Below are 7605 nucleotides of genomic sequence, written 5' to 3' on the forward strand. Positions count from 1 at the left end.
CAAATATTTCTAAAATATTAAGGTGGAAAAGAAGAAATAAAGATTGTAGCAATCAAAAATATGGAGAACAGTTCAAAGTTAATCAATTTATTAAGTGTGTGTTCTTGAGCCAGTAATAACTTCTCTGAATCTGTATTTCCTCCTCTGTAAAGTGAAGCTAAAACAGCTGAACTTTACTTTCCCTTTAAGTCACATTTGTCAACAAGGAGATGAGCTGGACTTGTTGGCAGACTGGCACACTTTCTGGAACTTGCTAACTCTCCATTTTCTTGGCCAAATTATATCTCAGCATATCTACAGCTCCATGAAGCTATCAAGATAGCCACAATCTCAAACGTTGAAACAACATCCAAAACTCTGAACCAGAAAGTGTACCTTTAAGCTTAGTCTTCCCTTTCCAAAATGTAGTGTGCTGAACCTATGAGCTTTGACTCATCCTGACTCAGCAAAGGGATGCAAGGTCTTACCAGTTTTCCATCCGGAGAAACTGGGAGACACTGTGAGTCTCTATCTAATTGTGTGAGGGTGGAAGGAGAGCAGAGACACCTTCTTTTCTAGCTTCATGTTGAAGAAGGACACAGAATCTTGACAAAATGGCACTGGGGACTAGAACACACTCGATAATGGGAAACTGGAAAAGTTTACAAAATGAACATATTATGACTGTGCTAAAAATGAACTTGTTAAGGCAAGATTAAGTTTGAGAAGCATTAGACCTACTGAGGGACCCAAGATTTTTCTAATCAAAATGTGACTATGGACTCTGAGAAACAAACTGAGGGTTCTACAGGGGCAGGGGGGTGGGGGGATGGGTTAGCCTGGTGATGGGTATTAAAGAGGGCACGTATTGAATGGAGCACTGGGTATTATATGCAAACATGGAACACTACATCAAAAACTAATGATGTAATGTATGGTGACTAACATAACATAATAAAATTTAAAAAAGAAAAAAAATCATCTGAAAAAATGTGACTTGCTATGAGTGATACGACTTCATACCAGAACATTATGTCAAACAAACACAATTCTCTTTAAAGAACTAAATTTAAGTCTATGAATAAAGGGTAATGAAAATCTCTTTGTGTGATATGCCCAGGTTCCTGCAATTCTTCCCTATGATTATGTTTTTTATCTTTGTAGTCACTATTTTTCTGGTGGACCTCAGAAAAATTCCTTTACCTCCTTTAGTTGAGATTTTCTCCCTTTTCTGTGGAAAACATTTCAGAGACACTGAGAAAATGAATGCAGGACTGTTCTGAGTTGTTTATCAATGAGCATTTATTGAATACGGACCATGTGCTCAGTGACATGGGCTGATGTGGAAGAGTGGACAGCATCCATAGATCTCAAGAGTGAGATAGAGATGAAATTAGCAGCCACATCAAACTTCCTCTCCCCTCCTATTTCTAATCTGCCCACTTGACATGGAGATAAGACCTTGACCTGATTTCCCCCACTCCCAGCCTTGCCTGTCCCCACATGTGTTCTACTGCAGTTAGTAACTCACAGAGCCATAAACAAGAGGACTGAAAGGGACAATAGAAATGACATTTTACAGAAGCTGGGGAAGGGAACTGATTGGACTAGGGCCAGAGAACTAGTTATTGGCAAACTCATAACTAAAACTCAAGTCTCTTTTCTAGCTCAGTCACAGCTACTCATACTCAGCCTCTCTGACACCAGTCAACTTCCAGAAATTCTGTAACTCCTCATGACCTGTATTAGGGCATTTTAGTTTTTTAGGGCCACTATAACAAACTGCTACACACCGAGTGGTTTGATACAGAAGAAATATCTTTGCTCACAGTGCTGGAGGATAGAAGTCCAAAATCAAGGTGTTAGCAAATCCCTCTTCCCTCTAAAGCCTATAGGTAGACTCCTTCCTTATCTCTTTGTAGCTTTTTGTGGTGGCCAGCAATTCTTCGCCTTTCTTGTCTTGTAGATACATCATTCCAATCTCTGCCTCTGCTTTCACATGATCATCCCTGTGTCTGTATTTACATCTTCTTCCCTCTCCTTATAAGGACACCAATCATATTAGATTAAGGACCCACCCTACTCTAGTATGACCTTATCTTAACTAATTACATCTGCAATAACTTTACTTCCAAATACAGATGACCCTTGTACAACACAGGTTTGAACTGCGTGGGTCTGCTTATACACAGAGTTTTTTCAATAAATACAGTATAGTACTGTAAATGTATTTTCTCTTCCTTATGACTGTCTTAATAACATTTTCTTTTCTCTAGCTTACTTTATTGTAAGCATATAGTCCATAATACACATAACATGCAAAATACGTGTCAATTGACTGTTTATGTTATTGGTGAGGCTTCCAGTTAATTATTAGTAGTTAAGTTTGGGGGGAGTGTCAAAATTATATGTGGATTATTGACTGTATCATAGGGGGTTTTGTGTCCCTAACCCCTGTGTTGTTCAAGGGTCAACTTTAAGTTCATATTCAGAGACAGGAGGGGTTAGGAGTTCAACATCATTTGTGGGGGGAGGGTGTACACAGTTCAATTCACAACATACCCCATAACATGTAGGCTGGGGCCTATAGAGATCAAGAGGGAGAATGGAGAAGTCAGTCAAGAGAGTTCTTCCTGGTCTCCCTCAGTTGTTTCCCCTGGTTCCATTTGACATTCAACTTGTGTCCCACTAACAAAAAATGGGAGGAGCTTTGCAACCAACAAAACAGAAGGGGTGCTTATCACTGTTCCTCTCTTCTCTCTTCCCAAAGCCTCCCTTTGGAGAAACCATGGCCCTCCCTCTCCTCCTCACCCACTGCTTCCTGTCTCTCCATCAGGGACTGTTAGCCTCACTTGCCTGGCCTGTTGCACAGTCATTACTCGCTGACCTGGCAGAGAGCATCACAATGGCTAATGGAAACTTTCTCCTCAGCATAAACCATGCAGTTCTCTAATTTGTTTAGCTAAACTGCATTAGTCATACTGAAAGTTTTATTATCAGAGTCAAATACAGGAAGCTGGAGCGGACATGCTGTATTTTAAAAAATTAAAGCATTTTTAAAAATAAACTTGGCATATTGATTAGCTAATTTTCTAAACAAGAGGCTCATTCCTTTTAATCCTCGGCATTACTGTAAATTCTATTTCCGCCTATAGGTCATACTGTTCAAAATGGGATTTAAAAAAACTCCAACAACAACACTCTCATATTTCATGTTAGGTTTTGCTTTAAGATCACCTTTGCTAAGATATTATTGAATTGGGTGAGAGAGATATGGCCCTGGATTTCTACAAGACCTTGCCTCTGTAAATTTAGAAGGATGAGCAGAGATTCTTTGCCTAAGTTGAAACTTATACTTTATACTCACAAACATGATTTTTGTATGTTTTCCTGGTGGTCCAAGAGAAGAAGTTGTGGGCAATTATTCTGTCATTTCTATGGAGGTCACTTCTTTTGACCTGTTTTTTATTTCTTCTAGCCTTTTGTAAGAGTGAAACCTTAAGCATGTCTTTTCTCTCTCTCTCACTACTTGTCATGGTTTGTTTGTCTATAACAGATAGGGAACAAATGGCCTTTGTCAAGGACTCAGTCATTGCTACTGGAGTCTTATTATTATTGTGTCAGACGTATTACTAGTGGACTAGATCCTGTTAGGTGAGTGAGCCTTTTTATCATAGTGCATAACATTTTATAGGTACTATTACTCAGATTTCAAGTGTGTTATCATATACTCAGCCCACTTGAAATTTTCCCTTCCAAATAAGCCTGATTGATTGCAACTTCCATTTCGTTAGATTCACTATTATTATTTTCAGTGCTGAGCGCAAGAAGCTCATATCATAGTAAGTCTCAGTAATATGTTGCATAACAGTAAAGAACAAACAGATGACTGTTTCTTAATCTAAATTTAAAAACAGAATTTCTTATTCTTGGTCCTGAATTCAGCCACTTCTACAGTGAAGGTTTTACTAGACCCCTACATTGATGAAAACTCCTCGTATTACAAGAGCAGAGGGAAAGTCTGTGATTTGAAAATTCTCAGATCAGTCATCCTCCAGGTAAATGTTTTAGGTTCAGTGGATTGAGTATGTGCTAAAGAGAAAAAAAAAAATAACTTGAAAGAAAATGGTGGAGAGGTTTATATATTTTCTCCCAAAGTTTAACTCAAATAATTAAATTAGAAAACCAATCACTTTATGTTTATTCCTGGAGTTTATTTGGGATAAGCAATTTATTTAGTAGATTCTGCAATTGCCAAGTTAATTTTTTTATGACATTTGCAAATGGATCAGACAGTGTAACATTACCTCCTTCTCCCTGCAAAAAGAAAAAAAAAAAAAAAACAGCAGCACCAAAAATAAATGTCCTAGGCATAGCTCTCACATAATTCAAATTACCCACTTCAGTGTTTGAAGCCAATCTAAATGGCTTTACCCATCCTTACCTCTGCCCTCCCACACTGGAAATATGCCCCCCTGTAAGATGTCTTCATGATGAATGAGCTAATGTTTATGAAGCACTTAGAGATCCTTGGGCAAGACACTATCTAATTACAAAGTATAGTTCTCATTATTAAATGGAAGCTATTTTCCCCCGTGTTTTTTGTTATCCATACCATTTCCATGCCATACATTCCTGATGGTTTCCATTGCAAAGTGGAATCAGCTTCTTAAAAATAAGGGGTGGGGGGGGCCATGAGAGCTCAATAATTTTAAGTCACAGTGCATTGCACATGCCCAGAAAAGCCTAGATCACTTCCAAATTCAAGGACTAATAAAAATTGGAAGCACTCCAGTAATTTTAAATTGCTTTGCACATTGAAGAGTGATTTAAAATCATTGAAGTGATTCAATTTTTTTTATATATGCACTTCAATTTAGAAGTGAGTCAGACAGACAGCATCATAGTGTAGAATAGAAGTCCAAGACATTGAATTACTGTTTAAAAAGTTAGGAATCAGACTAAAATATAACTGGAGGAACCAAGATCAAACAATCACCAGAGCCGATTGGGCCATTAAGTTGAAGGACCATGGTGGATTTCTGGACATATTTTCCAGGGCCTGTCCTCACCTTGTGTGTGGACATCTCTTTTCCTTCTTAACTAATAGTATTTATAGTCTTATTACTAATCTGTAAATTAGCCTTTGTATATGCCTTTTAACATTTTTTTCAGGTTTGATTTTTAATATTGTTATTTATTTTGTCTGGTCATTTAATTTTCATGTGAATGAAAATTTATGTAGAAATATAGTATGAGTTATGGTGATTAACATAACAATAAAAAAATAAAAAAGAAATATAATATGAGTTACAAATGCAATCAACATATGCAATTTAAAATGTTCTAGAGCCACATTTAAAAGAGAAAAATGTGAAACTAATCTTAATAGTATATTTTATTTAATCTAATATATCTAAAACATGGCATTTTAATGCATTATTAATAAGCAAAATTATTGAGATATTTCACATTCTTTTCCTTTCTTTTTTTTTTTTGGTCTTTGAAATCTGGTGTGTGTTTTACACTTACAGCACATCTCAATTTACAGTGGCTGCACTTCAAATGCTCAGTAGCCACGTGTTGCCTGTGGCTACCATATTAGTGCGGCTATAGACTACAAGTACCTTGAAGTTATGAACTGTGTTCTCTACTTTGCAACCTCAGTTATACTTTGGTTTTACATTTTTAATTACTTTTACCATCTCACTTTACTTTGTGACTATAATAGTCGACAGTGCAGGTTTATTAGCATAAAAAGAAAAGAAAACAAAGGAAAACCGAACAATCCAGTGATCATTCTTCAGGCCCCATGCAGTTTGACAACACATTTACCTGAAATACGTATAGGATTGAAACAGAAGGCTGACATATGGGGTTTCCTGAAGGCCTAAGGCTGAATTTTAGCATCTATGCATTTATGCATAAAATTCAAACATGGCCAAAGAAAAGACCTCTCTATTAACTATGACAGAAAGAAGAAAAAGGAAATACAAGAATAATTTTTGGCCATCAAATTGAGCAAGCATTTATTCACAGCTACAAAGAAAAGGAGCATCATTTTCCCAGTAAAGGCACTGGCCAATGATTGGTTCCTATCTCAAGTCTCTGCTGGAAAAGGCATTCTGTGCCCAGGGGACAGATTTTTCAGAGCCTCCCAGGGCAGCCCTGGATATGAGTAAATGTAAAAAAGATGGCACCACACAGTGGATGTATTGTCAGGAAAGCAAATGATTTTACATGACTCCAGAGCAAAGAAAGGATGTATAAGGCCACAAATGACAGTTTGATGGATAGAGATGGATGGCCAGAAAGAAACCTCACCTAACATTCTTTCCTTGAAAAATCCTCCACTGAAGAATTTCATACAACTACACTGCATTTTCCCCCCCTTTTTTTGCCCTTTTAGTTACTTATTTGCCTAATTCTAAAAGCAATGTATGTTCTTTATAGCAATGTTGAAAGTACAAGAAAGAAAAAATAATATGGAAAGATGACCTTTCTTCCCACCAGGCAGAGGAAGTCACTGTTACTATTTTGATTTATTTCCTTCCAGTCTCTCTTTTATGAATTTTTATGTAGTTGACGTATTATTGTGCTTTCTTCATTTTGCATTTTATTGTGAGCATTTTCCTATGTAATTAAAAACCTCTTAGACCACAATTGACTTTGTTACTCTGGTAACACTTTTTCCATTATAAGTGATGCTGTGATGAACATCTTTTCACCTAAATCCTTTTCTACATTTTGAGTTGTTTGCTTAAAATAGATTGCAAAGAGAAATTACTGGGTCAAAAAATATAAGTTTTCATAAGGGTTTTGAAATCATATTGCTGCACTCTCTTCAAAAAAGGCTACATTTTCTTTTTAACAGATATTTATACCATGTTGGTCTTTTAAACAGATATTTATACCATGTTGGCACACAGTATAAAACCAGATCATCTTGACACCTTTATTTCTAGTTTTGTTCCCCAAATCATTGTTTTAATTCTTCTTATGTAGCTTTGTTCATAATATTCAAAAAGTTGTCAATAACTTGGTGAAATATCCCCAACCCAGCAGCAACCTGCCTTCAGCATTTACTCAAGCTATTTGTGAACAGACAGAAAGGAGAGCCTTTGGAAATATTTGGCTCCATAAAAATCTATTATTGACTTAATTTCCACAGATAGATTATAGAAAAAAGATTTCAGGGAAAGATTCTAAGAAAGCACCATTTGATAACCGTCACTTCTGTTGCCTGGTGGACTAATTATCTTTTCAGGTTTGTAATAACATACATTTATTGAGAATTTACTATACCCCAGACACTTTATATCTTGGATTTTGTCATTTTATCCTAACAATAACTGCATGAGAAAGACACCATTATCAGTGCCTTTTTACTATTAAAGGACTTCAGCCTTAGAGGCTGAGAATAAGTAACTAACTCATGTTATGATTCTGTTAAATATCAGAGTCAAAATTCAAACCTAGAATTGAGAGAGTCTGATTTGGGAGTAATCGCCTCTTCTTAACTGTATACTACCACAATGCTATAAAACTTCAAATTTGTTTAGAACTTCCCTCCTTCATATCCCCAGTGTGTCCTATACATTCTGTTTGCTTTGTACTGTAACTCTG

The sequence above is a fragment of the Phoca vitulina genome, unplaced genomic scaffold (genome assembly GCF_004348235.1).
Source record: "Phoca vitulina isolate PV1807 unplaced genomic scaffold, GSC_HSeal_1.0 scaffold12, whole genome shotgun sequence".
NCBI classification, from domain to species: domain Eukaryota; kingdom Metazoa; phylum Chordata; class Mammalia; order Carnivora; family Phocidae; genus Phoca; species Phoca vitulina.